The following is a 21,238-nucleotide window of genomic DNA, read 5'->3' on the forward strand; positions in this document are numbered from 1 at the left end:
AAGGTCACCTTTTAGCTTCATGACTAGAGCTTTTGGATCACCCTCACAGACCTTGCCTCTACACCATATTCTGAGTTACGCCATGCAAGGAGATGGGAAGGATTATGCAAGAAAATGTGGGCAGGCTCAGTAATGTGTATAACCTTATGCACTTCTTAGAAAAGAAGCATTTGACTCTCCGCTCTCAGTAAGGTTTGTATCTCTCTGTGGTCTTCATTTGTCTCTTTCTTTCTGGGCTCTTTCAGTCAAGCCAGAGAAAAATTCTGTCTTTCACACAAGAACAAAGGTACACTATGGCACAATCATAGGTATTTTAGAAAACTATTTGTGGCTTCCTAACACCCTGCAGCACTTTTTCCAACAGCTATTCTCACCTCAGCTGACCAGCACAGAATGCCATGGTATTTCTGGAGAAGAACTGCCACATCAAGCAGCTTTCAACTGAGAAGTCATTCAACAGATTTAGGAAACAATATAACCAACTGGGCCAAACTGCTGGGTTTTATTTGAAAGAATTTAACAACACAGAATTTCAGGGATAGTTAACTGTTGATGCTTTCTTCATAAAGTGATTAAACATTAATTTTACGAGCAAATATAAAATAATTTCTATTCTCTGTAACTGCTTTCTTACTCTTCAGCTTGTTTCCTGGCATCCAGCATACACAATTCTTTCTTTGCAATGATCAGATTCATAATCTCCTGCAAGAAATGCAGATGCATGGGCTTGATCCTGATTTCCAAAATACTGCTGGCCAACAGAGCAGTACAAGAACAGCCAAAGATCAGCTACAATGAAGAAAATACAGCAGTAAAGATGTTTTTTACCTTGAACAATCAGATCCTGAACCAAATTGGAGAAGAACAACAGCGGAGTTAATAACTAGGGTCAGAGGATAGGAATATCTACCATAAACCTTTTTTTTCCTTCCTTAATTTCAGAGGTCTTACACACAGGGGAGGGAGGCAAAGAGGGTAAAACCAACCAGCTTTTGTTATTAGAGCAAAATTATGTAAAACTTTTCAAAGATTCCTTTAATAGCAGTTTCCAAAAATTAAACCTATACGGAACTGGGGCTTTGGGTTTGTTTTTTACCCAACACGTCTGAGACAAAAGTAATATGAAATGTTAATGTTGATGCCAAAGTAGTTGAAGAAAAAATATTGATTGAAATTGTTAAACAAACAAAATGAATACGATTTTAAACCCTTTTGAATTAATTCTCCAGATTCATTCTGTTTGAAGCGTGTCTGTCTTACCAGTGCATGAAAATTTAAAAAGAAGCTTCTCTAGAAAAAACACAAGCGCTTTCAACAGTTTAGCTTTCAATGAGACACAGAAATTAATATTTTTTAAAATGATCATTTTTTAATGAATCTCAATTTCTGAGTATTCAACCCATGAAAAAGAAAAGATTTATTTTCAGAAACTGTAGAGTTCATTTTCATACACACTGTAAAGTAACATGGTATAGTTAGGGTGTAAGGCAATAGAAACCTCATTCCATATATGCAAGGCACTGACCAAATGTATTTAGAAATTACCTATTAAATCAAAATTCATTAAGTAGCAATGCTGTTCGTTTCACTTTTCAAACGCAAAACTAAAATTTTCTTTCTAAGGAAATACATGAAACTTCAAGTTGATAATGTAAATGAAGAATAGGATCAGAATATTTCATATACAAGACATTGATTTATATGTAGCAAAACCAATTTAAGCTGTCACACATGATATGTAGTATTTTATGAAACACAAGCAACAAGACAACTAAAGTACAGTGAGAAACACTTGAAATTATGTCAAAAGGTATAAGATCAAACCAAAACCAGCCTTACTTTAGTTCTTTTCCACATAAGGTCAGCAGTAACCCTACATTCTACAAAACTTGTTGCAAGACTTAAACTACAAAATCCTTTGCTGCTACTTGACAAGGGTAATTAATGATCCATCACAAATGACAAGGAAGTAAATTTTATATTAACAGAAAACGTGCTGAACCACCGTCAGCTGACCAAACCCAGATAAATGAACCAAGTCATGCCGTACCACAGCACAGCTTAAGTACAATTTTCCTAGTTGCATGGTATGCCTGTGACAAATACAGCCTGAGGTTTCCAACAACAGACATGCTGTTATTATGGCAACTGCACAGGGTAATAAAAGAAAATCTGTGAAAACCTCATGCGATAAAAATTGAAAGTCACCGTAAATAATTGCTTCCCTGAAGCTGGGCCTACTGCTATTCTCTTAATTATTAACATGACTGTTATTCTGTACATTACAATAATTCTGCAATAAAATGATTTTTACTAGCATTACAGGTATGTGCATCACATTAAACACTGAAATGAGAAATTTGTAAAGCAAGCTTTAGGCTAGAAGAATGTATTGACATTCAATTATGATATCATGATAGCATCAATTCATTATCTTTAATGGACTTCATCCTCATTTACAGGGCATAGGAAAGAAATAGAACCTTGGTTCTCTATTCATAAAGATGTTAGGATGATCAGAAACTGAAAAAGTTGAATGTGCCTTTCAGATTTCCATGAAACATTTTATCCTAATACCTGTTTAAATAGGTAAGGCACTTCTGGCTATTAATATATATGTGTGCAAATGATGAAAAAGAAATCAAGGTGAAAATAAATAAAGAACAGATTAAAAGATTAAAATAAGCACAAAAAATTTTGAGGAAATGTACTGATATAACAACAGGTAGCTTTGAGGCAAAACATACAAGAAAGAAAAAGAGAGAGAAAGAAAGATGGATAAAGAGATACCTGAGAGAGAAAAAGAATTAACTGGTTTTCATAACCCCGCAATTAGCTCAGTTGGTTGGAGCATGGTGCTGATAACATCGAGCCACAGATTCAATCCCTGCACAGGCCATTCACTTAAGAGTTGGACTCCGTGGTCCTTGTGGGTCCCTTCCATCTCAGAATATGGCAGAAAAGGAGAAACATTTTCAACTTCTTCAACATAATGGTTAGCAGGGAAAGAAAGATGAGGAATTTATATTTAGCTAAAAAACTACATTTCCCCTAGTGTTTTAAGAAACTTAAATGCATACCTACATTTCTATCAACTTAAGCTTAAATTGCCTTTCAGACGCCTTTCTGTTAGAAATTAAATGCTCTTCAAGAATAGATATTAACTGTTACCCCAGTCTTTAGAAGCAATTTGGTGACTCAGCTGATAGAATAGTTGCAATAACTAATGAAGCTGCATTTGTGTCATTCTATTTTATTGTGACATGTATAATGCTTCTATTTGTGAAGGACTTGCTGCTGCAATTTCATTTCAAGTCTTCTGTTTCAACTCTACAACAACCACCAAATCATCGGCCTTACAGTATGATTTGATTGCACACAGGGCTAGCACTGTTTTCCTGAGTTTACATCTAATGGTTGAATTTTAATAACTTTTATTTTGGAACTAATTGTATTTTCCCGTATTAACACTGTCTCTGCTGTGTCAGTCTGTTTAATAAGCATTGTACAAGAATACTGGACCCTTGAGCCTAAAATTATGTATATTTGCATGCCATTTTCTTCTCTTACTGCTATCGCATGACTAATTCAGATGTGGCCAGATGTTAGTACATACTGTTGATCTATATCATTCTTGCCAAGTCAAAAATTAATAACATGGCATCACTTTCAACCAAGAAAATACTTACTGAGGGACAGAAAAAAATGTATCTTATGAGAAAGATGCAATGCATCTCACAATGGTTTTTTATAGACTGCAGTTAACGCTTTAATATTTTCATACATTTCCTCTCTCTTTTCCATTTTTCTTTATTTCTCTATCCAGTGTGTATCCACTATCTTTAAGTGCCTGTTTTGTGGGGATGAAGGTGCATAAAACAGAAAGTTGCTTCCTCCTCACACTATGCCTAGTCTTCTGATTTGCAGAAGGTGTAATCTTGCTCTCATCCAAATAAATCTTTTCAAGTGTTGACTTCCACTCTTAAGATTGTAATAAAACTACAGGGAGAGAAGGGGGATGGCTTTTCCTCTTGCAGCTTTAAGATTTCCACATTTGAGTAGATAAGCTCAGCTAACTGTGCCCCAAAACAGCTGATTTTCTTTCTTGTAGCCCCATTCCATTGTCCTAATCCAGCAAACACCAAAAGAAAAGGGAGTTTTGGCTGCTTCTCATGGAGCCTTCTTCATGATATATATCACACATGCTCTCTTCATCCCAGATACCTCCTCAGTCCTTTCGCCTTTCTACTGCAGGTTTCAAGATTTCACCTCACTTCACATCTGCCATCATTCCCTTTATGCAAAATGACAAATATTAAGGGGCTCAAAAAGACTTTCTTTCCCACAGGTCACCTGTTCTAGTTTTGCTTTTCAACCTCCTTCTCTGGACCTAATGCACCCCCAGAGTCATTCCCTGTGTTGTACACCACCATCAGGCTGTCAGCTGAAGTTATACTGACCTCAGGTTGAAGTTATATCAACCTGCCATAATCTAGATTCAGTTTTTCTTCTCCTGGCACCCAAATTCAGATGTCTTCAGGCAAGGCTCAGCCAGCAGCTTAGGCACGTGCGCAAGTTACCTCCTAACTCCTAGGAGCGCTGGCTTCAGTGTGCACCCTGCCTTCCTTCCCACCAGAAATCTGGGCAGCCAGGTTGAAACAGCCTGTCTCCATCTCTGCATTCCCAAGGAAGCGCACTCTACAAGCAAACACACCAGCCAAAACATGGTTATCTAATGAGGGGTTTTTGCCATATCCATTTCTATCATACTCTTCTTTCACAAATACCTGAGGTTTACTATCAACCAGGGAAAGTGCTTCAGCCTTAATGAATCTGACAGCAGTGAGGGAGAATGGAAAAATGAATTAATACTTCATAAAGCCACCACAGATAGCCACCCAGAATAAAGTGAAATACATCAGAAGGCTCTTCACAATCAATTCAAAGATGATGTAATTACATCAATCACATATTCTTACTGCTCTGTGTCTGTGACACAGTGAAATCACAATGACATAGAGAAGGATAGTAGCTAACAACTATGTGCTATTTCTCATAATAACAAGCTACTCAAATAAATGATAAAGCAGATTCTTTAATGTTGCATGTTTTTAAGGCAAATCCACAAAGAGTGAATTGTATTTCATTCTACTTCCCGAAATAAACTTTGCACCTTGCCTGAAACCTAAGGAAAAAAAACCCAAACAAAACCTCACTACCCTTCCCTTAGAAATCCTACTCCTCAAATATTCCTAAAAGCCACATACTCATCCCTTTCTCTCTGAACAAACATTAAAGTGGTGTTTTCTTGGTATTTTATCCCTCTGCCTCAGGTCAAGATTTCAGAAAACATTGTGTAAATTGCCATATTTGCAGCCACTGTTAGAGTTATTTCCTCAACACGTTGCAAAGTTAACCATTTCGAAAAATGGAAAAGGAATTCTTATTTGTAAATGGGAAATCCTAAACTGTCTAGCAACTCCTTAAGCAATTCAGTCATTTATAGTCCAGATCTGTTGTTTGTGCTGAGAATTAATTAGTTCCTTAAATTCTTTTTTTTGTTTCTTTGAGATAAGGTGAAAGGTTTTATGAACAGAAACTGATATACCTGTTGACAGTTTCAGATTTTTTGTCCTTGAAGAAGAAAATTATTTTATTTTCTAATGACATGATAGATGCAAAAAGGTCATCATCAGTTTCCAGTCACCACAAGGATGATAGCTTTCAGTCATTCTGCTTTATGGCAACACTGGCTTTGACTATCAATTGACTTCTAAAACAGTTAAGCTGCATTAAAATTAGACTGTTGCTATTGAAATTTGCAATGAACTGGATTTATCTTTTATTCATTCTCTTAACTTTGTACAGACACCAAGAGTTTAATTTTGTTCTTTTGATATTTCAAATTAAATATTGCTTGAAAGTGAAAAAGGAAAGCTCATTTGAAAACTTAAAGAAACAGAAATGAAGATACCAGTTCATTTTGACCTTCTGAGTGGAAAGAAATGAATAAATGAAACATTCATGACACTTCTTATTATCAAGGTGTCTGGATGTAACTGTAGGGAGCTCATTCCACTATGCAAACTCACCCTGACCCAACTAGTCATTGTGTGTCAATATAAAGAATTATCATCTCATCTCCTTAAAATAGAGATACCGTCTGCTATGATAAAGTTAACTATACCATGTAAGACAGTATTCATTTGTAGTGCTGATTCACACCAGGGTTTAAATTACAAGGCACTAATATAAATTAATGAAAAAGCAGGTTAAAGGGGATTACAAAATAGGATTTGGCTGAGAAATATTTCTTTTTTGTACTGTGTACAAAAAGTGTTATAACTTCACAGGGTACAACAAGAGACCTTAAGTTCATACTTGGCAGATAATTAGAATTTCTATGCAAAAGACGCCTTTATGATTCTATTCAGATACAGAAGCATTCAATGGGATAATTTTTTTCTGTGTTTTTTCTCTTTTCAAAAGGCTTTCAAGTAAAAAAGATGATATATTAACCGTGATGTATAAACACAACTCTGCAGTAAATCCTTTTTAAGCACACAAATTACAAATTTAGAAAAAGGGATATGGTCTAATAGTCATTAAATGCCATTTTTTTTATTATGTATTTCCTTTTTAAACTGAAGGATTTGTTTATAGAAATACGTATACAGTCTGAATTTCTGAAATAGCTCCTGACTTCAAAGAAATCTGTTTTCTCTTTTTCTGCAACCTCAGAATCCAACCTTTTCCATTTTCATGGTCTTTCTGTTCTTAAATTTGAGGCCTACAGTGCATCATCACCTTATAAACTGTCAAATATTTTTTAACTTATTATTAAAAGAGAATTATTTTAAGCTATTATTTTCTCTAGTTTCTTCATACATCACATATTATTGATACTCTTTTACACACGTCCTATAATATTCATGTAAATGACAAATCATGTATCAAAGTTCAAAATCTAATCTAAGTGGACAAATATAACTATAAATGTATATAATTTTCATCATTCATATAATTGGGTATATATGGTATAAAGCTCTTGTATCAGCAGATATCATATACACTGACAGTTTTGTGATTACTGAAATGCATTAATTATGATCTACTGCTGCTAAACATATGATATTAATTTGCTGCAGTACAATGAAAGAATAGAATTTTAAATGGAAATCTGACGATGGAGATAGTCAAATATTTTGTCAGTTTTAAGGATCTTCAGAGCCTAACATCACATATGGCAATTTATTTGAGGTTGATGACCAGTTCTATTTGTAAACTACAAGAAATTGATTCCTTCAGTTTTGTATTGTTTTGAATCACCAGATGGTACTTCTCCCTGTTCTAAAGACTTATCATCTGAGCATGTAGGAGTAAGATCTGGGAGAAACATTTCCATCTGAACTGAGATGCTGTATGGATGTTGAGACCCTTACCAGTAATGAAGCACTTATCTTTTTTCAATCCCTCTCCTTAGCTGAAAATATTCTTTCTCAAATTAGTTGCTGTAGACAAGCTACGTCTACAGAAGTGAAAAAAAAAAGTATTAGAAATCCCCCCACTTTTGTCAACACATATGCACTGCCCAGAGACATTTTTTAAAGGTATTCTTTCACATTCTCCACAAGACTATACTTAAAGCTGCACTTCTAACTTGAATAAACTAATATTGACAAAACAAAATAAAACCGCATTGAAAAGTTTGCCCATTTCTAAGCAGTATTATAATTTTACGGCTTTTATTCTGGTTATATTCTTCAAATAATTTCTCTCCCCTGCTTCCCTGTGCAATCCACAGGTAGAAAAAAACCCAGAAGTGTAAGCAGTGAGGTACTACCATGATTCATTTTCATCACATACTAATGGAACATCTCAGTGGAAACACCATAAAGCAGTGTTTAAACATCATGTACTGATTGTTTTATAATGTCTGTAAACAACCTTGCATACACATCTTTCACTCTCCTGCTTTCCTCTCTTATGTGGATCAAACATCTTCCTTTTCTCTGTGACTTTGGGGAGAAGAGACAGGCTGATTTGTTGGGGGTTTTTTTCCTGCCTCAATTTCTTTCCTTCTTGTAGCTGCTTAAGGGAATAGGGAGTTGTACTGATTAATCAATTTTGTGTGACAGTTGAAAAAAACAGGTTTTTCAGGAGGTAAGTTCAAACATAAGGAATTTTCCTCATATTGAAACCTCACTAAGGTTGCATGCAGCACCATGAAAAATCATTTGTTCAAGCATGACTCCTTACCTAAGTACCCGGGGACTTCTCTACCATTACTTTGTAGGAATACCTTTCTGTTATCACCTGTTTTTACTAGCAGGCAAGTGAATATTTTTAGTGTTGAAGAGTTCCAATATATCAGTTCTACACAAGAGTGGGACCTCGTGCATATACATCAAAAAATATTACCTATTTTTGACCTCCCCAATATTTTATTTTTAAAAACAATTTATGAATAATGTCTCATGTAGATTTATTGAGAATCATATAATGAGCAAATACAAATAAAAATATATAAAAGAAAGGTATAAAATATCTATTGAAAATAAGTGTGAAAACTGTCACCACTGAGGTGTTTTGTCTTTTGGGTTTTTTTACAGTATGACCCACTTAAGTCCACAATCTTTTTATCTGATAAGCCTCTACAGTGCTTCTGACATCAGAAGAGTCATGAAGACGACAGCCAAAACTCTGGCCTCTAAGCAATCAGCCTACCCCAGTAAAATCAAAGACAGCTTAGCACTCAGTTTTGAGCTCAGTAAACAAAGAATTAGACCTTGAGGCTTCAAACTTTGATAACAGGGATAACAAAAACAGCACCAAAAATCACCAGGTTATCTCCATGAAATAAACTCAGCAAACTTCTCCCCAAAATTATGTATAATCGTTCATTGTAAAACTGCTAGTGGACTAACTATTGGCAAAACCTGTTTAGGTTGGCTGGAGATTTTAGAGGGGCTGTTATATATGAAAAAACAGAATTGGAAATTACTTTTGCACTTGATTCTCAGGAATCTAATAATTTTTAAGTGTCTACAGCTGAAAAGAGGCATAGGACACTGAGTCAGGAAATTGCAAAAGACCGAAACAGAGTTACTTGTGTCAGTAAAATACAACCCCATGTTGTCATGTTGTTTGCTTTAAAGCAACCTTTCATCCTTTATTATAAAAATCTCTGATGTTGCAGAAGAACTGTCTGTGTAAGTCCTCAGCAAGGTTGAATAGCCTTCATTCCATCCCTTGTTTTCATGCAAGGGGATTATGTTATTGATGCCCTCCTAAATTCTTATGAAAATAAGATGTTTATCATGAAGACTTGTAAGTAAAATTGATGCCGCATTTATAAATGACATGTTACTTCAAAACACGTAGGATTAACTCTCCCTATCTGATCTGAGATATACTGATGCTTCCCTTTCTTTTAAGTTTGTCTTTAGAAGACTCTTCTTTGAAGTCTTTATTTTCTCAGAAATGTTGGCAACATATATGAACAAAAAATGTCCATCAAATCTATAAAGCCTGGTAAGACCGGGAATTGTCACCATTCAGTCCTTAATCCTTGTTAGAACTTTTTAGGAGTAGACAGAGTATAAGAATATTTCTTCTTTAAAGTGCTTCAGACTCTTTCATCAATACATGTTAGATAAGCATTAAAACCCAACAGCAAATATTGTGTAACGCGCTGGTGCATTGACTTGTCTTGCATTTAATTAGTCAATTAGTTTTGCATGAATTACCACAGTAATCTAAAACTACCTATTGCTACTAAATAAAGCTAAAAGGGAATAGAAAAACAGCACATTACCTGGCAGAGAGCTGCTGTCCAAGACAATAATCTGAATTTGACAGATACAGAGGCGTTGTTCAGTTTGAACATTTAAAGACTCTTTGGAGACCTGATTGGCTGATTACCACACATGATGTTTGGATGGTTTATTTTGTGTGACCAATTGCCAAACCAACAAGCATCTCAAATTACTGAGGCACAAGAGGTTATGGTGAAGCTCACCATTCAGAACACAATTGCACAGAAGGGCATCCTTGTTCTATAAATGCTACATTGTCTGTTTAGGGTTTTTTTCACAGTTTCTTTGTCTGACATGAAGGATTTTTCCTTATCATCCTCAGTGCAGATTCAAAATTTTTTTTAGATGCTATAGCCTTTAAAATGAGTGCTAATATCTGGGGACCTTGAACATAGTTTGTGTCTAATGCTACGGGAACTCAGCATGTATGGTGATGCTGGTTGTGAACCTGCCTTTTAAAACCTACAGTAATTTAAGATCAGCATTAATACTATTTTGTTCAACAAATTAAAAATGTAATAAAAATGCTCTAAAGACCATGAGAAAAAGCTTAAAAGTAAAATTAGAGGCATTCACCGCAACTAACTAACTAACTAACTAACTAAGTCCAATTTTTTTCTCATTTAAACAAAATTGTCCAGTAAATAACAGTAAACAAGCAATTAACTTAAACTTTTTTAGGTTGCTCCTTTAACAGTCATAGTACAAAATACTGCACTAGGCTTTATAGAGTAATTAGAAACTTTGTATTAATAAGCAATGCTAATCAGGACAGTATTAAAAAAGCTGTATTTTGCTGGAGATAATGCAGAATTTGCTGCAGAGCTCCAAAAATTATTTTCCATTATTTCTTCAATTTTACAAAGACTCATTATTTTTGTATAGAAGAGAAAATGGAATCATCTGCAAAACTGATAAAATAAATGCATATTTAGAAGGCAGGTTGTACCTTATACCAGATCATACATTCATTCAATAATTATGAGCAAAATGCTTTTTAAAGTTCACATCAAAAGCCTTTCCTTTTTAATTACAAAAGTGACCTTAACTATTTTGTTAACAAGGTATATATGTCCTGACAACTGTTATTTTTCATCAGTCTCACACACCATACTGGCTTTGTCCCAAGAAATGCTGGAAAGGATGAAACTGCCTGGCCAAAGGAAACAGAAAAACATTTTGATGACTTAGGTTGGAAAAAATTAAACTTTTTCTTGTCCTAGATATTCACTGAACAACTGATATTAAAGCCTCAAAGCTCTTAGAAGTGCTTTGTTGGAGAATTTTGGCAGTGTCTGGGAGAGATTTTATGTAACAGCAAACTGCTGTTACTTTCACTGCCCACCACTTTGAATGTTCACAGAGAAAAAGAAAGCAATTCTCACAATATATTTCTTAGTTTATCTGAAAATAATGATGCTAATGATGATCTGCATTTCTAAGGGCTGTGGCAGTCTCACATTAAAAGTGAGATGAGGTCTTGAATTCCTGGAAGCTCACCCAATAGAAAGTTGCTTAAAGAGAAAGACCAGCCTTATCATGAGAAAGCATTATCATTTAATTGATCTCTGTATTGTCTAAAACTTTAATTTGAATCTGAAACGGTTCCTTCAGAAAGGATGAAATATACTGGAGATAATGCATGGGAGTGATAGGTGAGCCTCTAATGCCAAACTATGGGGAGGACTACTTGCAAGGGGTGTTCATCTCAGCACTGAGGACAACCGCAGGAAGGAACGTGTTTGCTGACACAAGTACATAAGAAGAGAACTACAAAGAAAGTAAACATGGGTTGCTGAATTCTGACAGAGACCCTGTGGTGACAACAATACCATGTTTCCTATTATTGGAGAGAAGTAGGAAGGGAGGCATTGTTATTGCTGGACACCTTCTGTTAGATTTTGACAACTTGTGTTTAGTCCCAGGTACAGCTTCTCACTCGTGTCAGCAAAGCCGCTCTCCCCTGCTGTGCCCTTCAGTAGTAGGCCCTTCCTTCCACAGGATCCCCATCCCACCCCAGGAAGGGGAACAGAAAATCATCTCTGGCCTCAAGATTTATGAATCTGTGAGAAACAACCACAGAAAGAGGGATAACTAACTGATACCATGGCAGTGTTCCTGGACAAGTGAGCCTGCAGATGTCTTCTAGGGATGCTGACCACATGGTCCACATGAACGAGCACAGCACAGCACCAGCTTGGTATCACGGTGAGGGACTATAGCTGTCTTTTGTCCATCCACTTCAGAAAGCAATGAGAAGGGCTAAAATCTGTGCCTACACCAAAGCTGAGCTTCTAAATTCAGGGAACTGAGTATGAGGTAGAAGGTCAGAACTAATGCTAAAGTATGCTTCTGAGTGACAGTGCTAATTGGCACAGGGCATGCCAGTGGCAGGCAGCTGGCTTGCAGTTCACTGTCAGTTTGAACTTGACAAAAACAAAAGTTTGGACCATTGTCTATAAAAATGTATCAATACCAAGAGGGCTATTACTCAACTCACCATATCATATGAGACTAATATTACAGTGTATTTGTGAATAATAATGGCAGCGGAGTTTTACATATAATACAAATCCAGCTACTCAAGAGCTCCTCTGAGAAAGGTGCCTAGAGGTAGCTGGTTTACTGAAGCATAGGTACATATTAAATGTACCTATTCCTTCCTGGAAGGAGACTGAGATTTTCTTCCAGGATCATGAGATTAAAGTGGTACAATTGAAGTAAGCTCATCATAACCATTTAGTCTGGATGCTGATCTGAACTTCAACTCAGGTTTTCTCCTAACTAATATCTGTTTAAGTACAATGTCTGTTTATTAATAGACACTTTAAAATAAATAATGTTTTTTGCATAAAGTCAAGTGATACTGTTAATATTGCAGTACAATTTTTATTCGAAGCCTAGCCATGATACTGATACTGATACAATTTTTATTTCAGCTACAATCCAAGGATGTTGGTCTTCTTGAAAGAATGCTTTACGTTCGCAGTGGCAACAGTACCTAAAGCTATATAGAGCTTTGTTCTAATAATGGAGGCTTGATTGTAAACTGTTTTCTGTTGGTGTGAATTTCTAAATGGTTTTTTGGTCTAATCCCCTGCAAGACCTCAATTTTTGGGTGATAATCTCCATTTCTCCTGTTTCTCCTACCAGTATATACTCTAGCTTTACACAATTTAGGGAAGATTTTAGCTTGTAATACAGCTCTGCAAGATATTCTTTGGTTTACACACAATTTGTGACTTTGTCTGATTGAAGGGCGGGACTCATCACAGCCATATTTTGACACTGACAGTGCTGACGTCTGCATGTGATCTGGATACCTAGATTCCACTTACAGTCAATGGACAGAAGTGAAGTTCTGGGATACCTCTCACTAACCTGTTAAAGACATCTAATCTATAATGAAATGATATGTGGCCTCCAAGTGCCTATATCTCTCCATTATATAAAGTATATCTAGATAAATTGCTCAAGTATAGATACACATGATACTGAACTCTGTATTCAGACGAACCCAGCCCTATATGTTCATAGTACGGCTTCTCAGTACTGCAGTGGACTGAAAATAGTGAGCCAGTTCCTTCTTTCATTTCAATGCTTTTAAATCTTAAGTGTTTTGGGCAGGACAAGGGTTACTCTGTTTGTTTATTTAGCTCTTACGAAACAAGACAGTGAAAAAAAATGTATGTTCTGGATTCTAAAAATGTTCTTTTCATTTTCTTTCGAACAGATCCACAGCTTAACAGCATACTGTTGAAATCTGAAACTTTGCAATCTTTTCTGTATTGCTGAGAAAAATACGTTCAGTTTAGCTGAGTAATGAGTCTCTGAAAAGCATGTGCTGCAATATCTATATTTTGTCTCTGTGTTTGTAAAATGTGCAACTCAGGAATGTTACATCACAAGCATTTTTGTAGCTATCATGGCTGCACAGAAAAAAATTTATGGAAGGTGCAGATAAACTGCTTTATTTACATATCATAGACAGTTAATACTATCTTTTTTGAAAGTAAATATTCAAGTCAAATCTTATGTAAAAAAGCATAAGAAAGCAAATCTATGTCTTGTAAGACAAAAAGTGACAAATTTCATATGTGCAATTTTAATTCACAATTTAGTCAACTACTTCACTGCATAAACCATCCAATTAAAACTTGAAATAACATTCAATGCCTTACAGAACAACATAGAGGGCAGCTTATCTTATGTAAAGGCTGGACAGTTGCCCAGAGCTTTAGAAGTGGAGAGGCAGCATTTTTAGAGCCAATTTGTGACTGTACTGATTAAATTGTTAAAAAGACATTAATTTTCATAATGATAAAATGATAAATACTACTAATGTCTCACATTTTTATGGAATTCTGTGAAACTGTATTTTATAGTATCTGAATATGTGGCATTCCAAAGTTCTATAGAAGTACCTGGTATGAAATACAATTTATTTTTGACAGATGTGGAAAAGAGGCAGCAGAATATATTTTATTCAGGCAACAAAATAGCTAGGGCTGTCTCTGATGATGTAGATACCAAATATGCATCAGAGACAGCTCAAAACTTACCAAAAAACCCAGTAACTGCTTGCCTAAGATACTGCCACATCTTTTTGAATAAGCTCAAGTATTCCATAGAAGATCCATTTGCAGAAGAAAGGGGGAGGGGGAGCAATATTAATTTAAAACCTATTCTCTGTGAATTATTTGAAAAGTATTATCATGCAGGTCTGAAGTTTTGTTGACTTAGATAACTGCAGATACACAAGAGCTTGAGTAATAAGATATGCCGTAGGGTGTGACAGTGTGTGTTAAGTATGAAGGAAATTCAAATCAGAAAAGTATGTTGCATGTCACATTGCCCAACATGCCAGCTTTTGGGCTGTTTCTTACCTGTTTCTGTGTAAGCATTCTTTTTCAGTGGGTAGACTCGAGATAGTAAGGAGTGAATGGAGAAAACCGTAAGGAACCATGAATGTAGAACAGCAGACCAGACCTGCTGTACCTGGGCAATGTGAAATACAGATTTTCTCATCAGTCTCCAAAATGGCAATAACTCCCCTATTGTATACCACTCTTCAGAATTATCCAAACACACTGATGGGTTAACAAGTTGCAAATATAGAGGTTAAAGAGCAATATCAGTAGTTTCCTTCTCACCATCTGCACATTAGCTCTCATTGCAATGGTACCGTAATGAAAACACATGCTTCCCCACCAGTTCCTTAGTCTGCCAGCCCTCCCCAATGGCAGACACTGCTTCAGCCTGCTCCATGGAACACCCACGGCCCTCCCTCCACCCCTTCTCCCTAATCCCCCAACCTAAAAGGCTGGTGGTCTCACCCCTCCTTGCTCTGACAGCTGCAGTAACTCAAAAACATGCCAGCATACAAAGTCCAAGGCAAGGAAAAACTACTCCATAAATGACTTACGGCTTATTCATCACAAAACTGGTATTTCAGGTTTCCCCTGGTTCCTTGATTTCCCTTCAGCTGTCCTCACTATCTTGTATTTAAATGTACATATGTGAATACATAGATAATCATACATAAAATAAAGAATGCAATACCTTAAAAATAACTTTTAAGGCTACTCTACCAGGGCAGAGTTTAGCTGTGCTTATTTGAATATCACCTAAAGCTTTAAATAAACAAGTATAAACTTGGCCACTAACATTCTCAGTTCTTTAAAACACTGAAATAGTTCATGAAGACCAAATATGTCCAAGTCACTAATATATGACTGTAAGTTTTCTGTTTTCCTCAGATCACTTCAGATGCTTGTACCAAATCCATTCCCTTGTCTTTTACAAGTTATCTGTGGGAAAGCATTCTGTGAGAATACTCATAGTATTTTTTTTTGAGTAGAAAAATATCTTTTTCTAGTCAGATCAAATAATGTATGTGAGCCTAGTTCAGTGAAACTGAGTGCACTCATGAGACTTACTGAGTATTAGAAACTAAACTGTGTTCTTCAGGGGAGGGGATGAGGGGAGAGGATGCTATGAGGACATTGCAAAATACAAGTGAAAAGGATAATGAACCTGAATGCAGTGGTACTACTGCCTTTGTTGGCATGTTGATTTTTAATGTTAAAAATTGTGAAAGCCTGTAACTCTTACCTTCAACTTAGCACTCTTTGTTGTTGCACAGTTACTATGTTAACCAAAACTACTTGTTTCCCACCTGCAAGAATATATTCTCTAACTTGAAAGTTTATGATTTATGTACAGATATGTAAGTTGCTAATTATGTGTTATATTTGTTGGAGGTACACTCAGCTTTTAATCTGGATTTGGATCATGATTAAGAGAGGGATTTAAAAAAAGTAAGCAATAAGTGTAGGTCTATGTTATAGTCGGAAAATGACTAGGGTATATATTACTTAAACATATAAGCATAGTGATAAAAGTACTGAGCAATTGATGAAATAATTTTGTTTAACAACAAGAAGGAGATATAAACCCTAGCGGTTAAAGAGTGTAGTATAATGTCTTTCTAGTTTGCCTAGAGAGGCAGCTGTTTTGGCAGAAGCTTTCACCCCTGAGGGATCAATCCTTTACTGTAGTATCTACAAGGGTAAAGCAGGCTTCTTTTTATGGGCAGAAATCCACACAAATCCTGCCAACTGAGGCTCCTCAGGAGACAGATACATCTTATGCAACTCCCAGCAGGCCTCAATACTGCAACAGCAGCACCTTTCCCTTACAGCTCACTTTTTTTTTTTCTCTCTGGACTAATCAGCTTCTTTCAAGCCACTCTAAGTATGTGTATTTGAGACAAATACAACACTTTAAGTTGCCACAGCTAAAAGAAGCAGATCAACGTACAGTTTCACTGTAGCTCTACAGCAGCTATTTTATGCATGAGGTTATTTCAAAGATGGTGACCTAGCACTAACGCAAACCGTCTCTCAAAAGTCAACCCAACGTCCACAACAGAACTGTTCAATCTATTCTAATTATCCTGTTGAATTTTAGGATTGAAATTAAATGCAGTCCTTTGACAGCCTCCACGTTGAGGCACAGAGGGTTTTTTAGGTAGCTTATGCTGCTATGGCTCTCCTAAAAAGCAGGGTAGAAAATGAGTCAGTATATTGCTGGACTATCTTGAGGATTAAAGCCCAACAGTCTGAAACCTTATATCACCTTTCTTCTTCCTCTACCTTCAAGACCTTGTGTCTTCTCACTGCTGTCACCAGCCTTCCCTACTGCTGCTTAAAAAAATCACTGCTACATGCTCTAAGACAGGAAATTACCAGTTCTCTGAAGGGAAAAAAAAATAATCAAAAAAACACCTTGGATATGTCCTTCTCTCTTTAGGACGAGCGACAGTCTCTCATGGTTCTCATGCAGCAGCAAGTAGGCAGCCCATTTCTATACTCAGAAGGGCCCAGATAAACAGTTCTATCAAACAAAGAAACAAACAGGGATTCCCTCTGACAAGGTCACAGGAGCAGATGTAAATGAGCCTGGGAGCACGAGTTCAACCAAATACAAAAGGTTCTGTGCTCAGTGGGGTTTGGTTAAATAATTCAGGTCCGATCTCTTACGAAGACAAACAAAACCGATTCCCTTCTCAGTGGGTTAACAGAAGCAAACACACTTAAGTTAATGAACACAGCAGGGATTGACCAAACAGTTCAAACTCCCCTTTTGGAGCAGCATGAATTCCTATGAAGCAAATAACCTTAGCCACTTGACACATGAAAACAGAACCTGCTCTGCTTTGGTTGGATGAATGAAAACTTCCTTGATTACAGAAGTCCTTCAATATTTAGGGGGGCTAAATTTACTATTAAATGCTGATTCAAGAATCATTCTTTTGTTTCTGACGATTCACATGCCAAGTCAAAGTAATGGTACCGAAACGTCTTCTTCAAGCATTCAATCCCACTGTTTCTTGTACTGCCATCACCCATCTGTATCCACTATTCTTTCTATGCAGCTGGTCATAGAACTGTTCCTAAGAGGTCAAAAGGATCATATGGAAAATACATACACATGTATATATGGTACCCCTGGCAGATCACTATAGGATGTAAATACCATACTGCAATACTAGAACCTCCCAAAACATCAAAGCAATATACAGGCACTATCTCTTCCAGTGCTTTCCTCATTTCCCCACTTCACCTCCCAGTATGCACCATGTTGCACACAGTTCTTCCTATTTTCATATCACCTTGTGTACTTGTATATAGGTATACACAATTATTACTATTAGAAAACTGTCTACTCACTTTTGTATATTCAGATGCCATAATGAGATGGAAGTAGATGTTTTCTTGAGACAACAGTAGAATGTAAGATTCTCTGCTAATAAAACAACTCTAACTGCTGTTCAAAGTACTTACAAAATAGGCTGTTCAGCATACAGTTATAACTTCTGGTTTCATCCAGTACATGTTGGTTAGTAGAGAGGATTGATTTAAAAGTAGGATTTAAGCTTCAGTTATTAAGAGATAACAACCTACTTACCCAGGATACAGTAACACAGAAATTAGAGATCCTAATTTAGGTGGCTAATTTAGGTATCACAAGACTGTAGTCCTGCCTGTAAAAATTACTGTAGCTATACATTAGGGATAAAACTGCTAAATGGGGGGAAAGAAAAAATAGTAAGGAAAAAAATTGTAACTACCTTATTTAAGTTAAAAACTTAATATATCCTAGATCCTTAATAAAACATATCATTCAGTGCAATTAAACTATCAATATAAGTATAATAATTTCAAAGTAAGTTTGGATATGTCAACCTACAGTAGCTTTGCTAATTTTTCAGAAAACAGATACAAGAAAATAAAAGCATAGTCTTAAAGCTAAAATACATTCGCATTGAGAACAATATTACTTAAGTCACCATTTTACATATACGATATTTCAGCAATGCCAAAGTGTATCCAGAAATCCAAGCTTATTATCTAGTAAAGCAACATCTTGTTTCATTAACCCCTTTCTATGCTATTCCATTCCATTCAGAAGAAGAATCTACTTTAATTGTGGAAATAACAGGCTTTTGTATCCTATTACAACACAACTATTCATCAGCAACAAAAACCTTGCTATGGCCTACAATTAGCATACAGAAGTCATAACAGCAAAGGCCAGCATTCTCTCTGTTCCTTTCTCAAAAACAAACAAACAAAAAAATTAAAAAATCTGAAGACAACTAAAACCCACTCTGAAAATATAACACGTCATTCCACTTCTGCTAGCTTGAAGATATATGCCTCTGTGAAATTCTTCAAAATAATATTTCCTTAGGTTAATGTCTCTCCCTTCTACTCTGTTTTCACCTTCTACATTTGTCATTATTCTAAGGTTACATTTTTTTTGTACCTTAATAATGACAACTGAGAGGCAGAATTAAAAACCAGAAGGATAAAGAATGCAAACATTTATAACTCTAAATATAAAAATAGCATGGTAAAATATAAATATTGGTTACTATGGACACATTAAAGCATTTATTTCAAACAGAGAAATCATTTTGATAATCATTATGAAAAATAATTTCCATTTAACCTAATCAGGCAAGTCAAAGCAAGCGATCCAAAAGACTAACTAACTAAGTCTTGAGAAGCAGTCAAAAGAATCTCTTCAGCCATTACTGAGTGTAAACCATGAGTTACCCCTTTTAACCCAGTGGAACTGCACCAGAGGAAGCATGCTCAAGCATGGACCTGGAGTCACAGAAACAGAGGAAATGCCAATCAAGCAACACTGACATATTAAGTGACTGAGAGAAAACACCACAGTGCTTTTAGATGTCAGTTATAAATGCCCTTCCTGGATTTCTCTACCTTACGTGAGCTTGGCCCTTATATTCATTAGCTTTGTTTATCAACCCCTTTCATTATACTACTATAGCTAAAACCGAAACAGACCACAGTCTATGCATGGGACTAATAATGCTCTAGTGTTGTTATGTATGAATGAGGAAATAAGTTAAGTTGAAATAATGCACCCCCATATCCAGTATAACTACATCAAAACATCTCATTTTGAATAACTACATCAGAAAAACATAAAAACAAAAAACTACCTTATGACCTTAGCCAGCATAATTATATCTGCATAAGAACAAGAAAACAGAATCTCTTTTTTCTTTATTCTTCACGAATACAAAGCATACTCCGTGTTTTGTAAATGCAGGGTATTACGGCATATTCTTTTCTACCTATTTTCCTTAAATATATAACCCAGAGGTAAAAAAAATACACAAGCTTTTTTCATTCCTTGCTAAAAATATGATATTGTGGTTTCTAATAATTGAGTCCCCTGATTCACCTTTTGTAGTGTTGGTGAGAAGGGAAAGAGGCTGTCTAACGGAAGATGGGGAGTTAGGATCCCATCTCTACTCTACAATGAGTAGAGATCTTAAAAAGTCCTCAGGGTAGAAAGGAATCCTTTAGTTTAATATTATGTACAAATTATTATAAAGATGTACATTCTAAAAATGGGTTGGTGATAGAATGATAGGCCCATTGCCTTCTTCAGCATCCAGCACCAATTTCCCTCCATAGTCTATTTTGTTCTCTCCACCTGCTCCCAACTGCAACTCCCTTGCTCATCCAGCTTGAGTCTCTGCCCTATGTACACTTTTTTCTGCCTCTGAAACAAGTCTTCAGTTCCAGGTTGCAGTTTATATCTCACCAATTTTCACTTCTAAGATCAGCAGGAAGGACTGCTGAGAACACAGGGTCCAGTACCCCGATTCAGACCCAAATCCATCCATGGCAGAGCATCCAAAAGCAGTTAAATTTGTTCAGTGGACAGTATACTCAGCAAAGGCAGAATTGGCAAGGAATTTAGCAATTCCAATTGTTAAGAAATCAGACACCTACATTACTATGGGGAGCTTATTTGCATCATTAAGTGGTTCTTTTTTTTCTTTGTTTTGTGAACTTGCCCTGAGGGCCGTATTAAGAATGCAAACTATAGGAGCTCAATTTAGTTATCACAACTCCTATGGCATTTTAATTCAATAGCATGGTAAACTCTTGAAACATCCTACATAAAATGTTTCAAATTTCTATCTCTCAATAAAGTCAGCAAAGAAAAGCAGCTATGTCTCTCAGAAGCCAGGTTCTTACAGCTGGTAGTTTGAACATAGCCTTGTGTCACTACAAAAATTCTAATCCTCACTGCCAAATACTTATATTTTTATGCCAGAGATTTTAAAAGAATGTCACAAAGCATCTAATTTCTAATGTTTAAAAAACCACTCGTTAGAGCATGCTGAAAGTAGGCACATTTCTCTATCTGCAATACTAATCAAATACAATGCAGTAGGAAATGATTAAGTTTTTAAAAAATCAAATATGCATTTTGCATGCATGCTTTTGCCATTTTTGTCAGCACAGAAATGGTGAGGGTTTTTTGGATTTTTTCTTTGAGTTTTTAATACTTTAAAATAAATGTTT

At 35.9% G+C, this 21,238-nt stretch overlaps 1 protein-coding gene across 4 annotated transcripts in view; it reads right to left on the reverse strand.

Moving 5' to 3' along the window:
• Positions 1 to 21,238, reverse strand: part of SLC16A7 (solute carrier family 16 member 7) — an 80,113-nt gene that overhangs the window by 52,368 nt on the left and 6,507 nt on the right. The window contains exon 1 of one of the 4 annotated variants that reach the window (XM_027730739.2): positions 9,818 to 9,836. The exons of 1 other annotated variant lie outside the window; for it this stretch is intronic. The gene's annotated coding sequence lies outside the window, so the exon portion shown is untranslated. Of the gene's footprint in view, positions 1 to 4,460; positions 4,482 to 4,580; positions 4,649 to 9,817; positions 9,837 to 21,238 lie in introns of those variants that run through there. 2 more of the 4 variants (XM_039381707.1, XM_039381706.1) reach the window with 2 other exon arrangements.

This window comes from Pipra filicauda, unplaced genomic scaffold, assembly GCF_003945595.2.
Source record: "Pipra filicauda isolate LSUMZ 115617 unplaced genomic scaffold, ASM394559v2 scaffold237_size1200389_pilon, whole genome shotgun sequence".
NCBI lineage: Eukaryota > Metazoa > Chordata > Aves > Passeriformes > Pipridae > Pipra > Pipra filicauda.